This window comes from Urocitellus parryii, chromosome 8 (assembly GCF_045843805.1).
Source record: "Urocitellus parryii isolate mUroPar1 chromosome 8, mUroPar1.hap1, whole genome shotgun sequence".
NCBI lineage: Eukaryota > Metazoa > Chordata > Mammalia > Rodentia > Sciuridae > Urocitellus > Urocitellus parryii.
Window position 1 is genome coordinate 153,936,799 of NC_135538.1, and position 1,719 is coordinate 153,938,517.

At 44.7% G+C, this 1,719-nt stretch overlaps 1 non-coding gene across 1 annotated transcript; it reads left to right on the forward strand.

Moving 5' to 3' along the window:
- The first annotated feature begins 310 nt into the window (after window positions 1–310).
- On the forward strand, window positions 311–392 carry Trnas-gcu (transfer RNA serine (anticodon GCU)). Its single transcript has one exon. It is a non-coding gene; the product is annotated as a tRNA-Ser (tRNA).
- The last annotated feature ends 1,327 nt before the right edge of the window (window positions 393–1,719 follow it).

The following is a 1,719-nucleotide window of genomic DNA, read 5'->3' on the forward strand; positions in this document are numbered from 1 at the left end:
AAATTTTTCAACTGTATGCAGCTCAGTAAGAAGGCTGCCAGGTCTGGTAAGATCTGATGCGGAGGGGAGATTTCAGTACATTGCAGGCAGAGGTAGAAGGAAAACGTGCATCTTGCAGACAACAAAAAGATGCTCGCTGTCGCTGGAGAGCAACTGTGGGCACTAGGGTGGCATCATTGAAATGTGAGAAGCCCTGGGGAGGAGGGAGGAAAGAACCTCTTAGGAGGAATCTTTCAGGTGACAACATGCAGAGCACTGGGTTCAAAGTGCAGGCCTGAAAAGAGAGTCCACAGATGGCAAAGGTGAACAGGACGAGGTGGCCGAGTGGTTAAGGCGATGGACTGCTAATCCATTGTGCTCTGCACGCGTGGGTTCGAGTCCCACCCTCGTCGGGTCTGGCTGCAGTTTTCTTCTGTTCCACTATGCCTCTGAGTTGGGCAGGAGCAGATCAAGATTTGCACCCTTCATACTTACTGTCCCAGCGAAGTGCTTTGAGATCTCCAGTCCAAATGTGATTCAAAATATTAGTTGGCCATAGAATCAGGTATCACTCAATGTCTTGATGACCACTGGAGTGTTCATTATACCATGTTGTTGTGTTTTGTTTTAAAGTACTTTCAAACATGGAAAATGTGTAAAAACAAGCAATGTGGGACCACCATGTGCTTTTTTGGCTTGAATTGGTTTGATTTTGATGCTGGGGATGGAACTCAGTCTGCAGGCAGCTCTGCAAGTGCTCTACCACTGAGCTACTCCCCCAACCCCATTTTCCAGAACATTTAAGTGTAAGTTCTAAGTATTGTGGCCCTTTGCTCTTCAAATGTTTAAGAGGGAATTTTCTGAAAGCAAAGACACTCTTATGCAACCACTGTTAATAGGGTGTGTGTGGTAGTTTTAAAATTTTTTTGCCTGTATTCCACTTCTATCAGTTGATCTGTAATGTGCTTTACAGCACCCCCACTTTAGTGCAGGATTGAGTTAGGACCAGGTAACCTCCACAGCCTTTTAGTGCCCTTTAACCTGTCCACATAAATACCAATGAGTATTTTATGACCCTGACATTTTTGAAGGACACATTTAAAAAATAGAATAAAATCAAAATTGAAATATGAGAAGCCCTGGGGAGGAGGGAGAAAAGAACTTTTATGAAGAGTCTTCCAGGCAACGATATGCAGAGCACTGGGATCAAAATGCAGGCCTGAAAGAAGAATCCACAGACGACAGGAGGTGGCCAAGTGGTTAAGGCGTTGGACTGCTAGTCCCTTGTGCACTGCTCATTTGGGGTTTGGGATTTTCTCCTGTTGGACTCATCTACGCAGTACACCATGTAAGCAGCAGGCGTCCCTGGAACACTGTCTGGAGACTGGAGACTTCTGTGTCCATCACCCTTCGTTACTGGGTTGATTCTGGTTGTGCAGTCAGGCTGATATTCTTTTCATTGTGACTAAGGCAATGCAAGGGAGACACACTAAGACAATGCAAACAGCTTGCTCCCTTGAAAATTTCCTTCAGACTTGGCATCTATAAGTCCTACCTGAACCATATTTACTACAATGGTTCCAAACCCATGGTTCTTCATCCCAACATTCCCTTCACATTTAGCAGTCTGGACTTCTTCAGCATTCGCTTATAAGAGCCCTCTACCAACCTCCATCTATGTGTGTGTGTATTATTAGTGTGAGCTTTTGAAATCCTATTTTTCAGTGATCTGCAATTCAT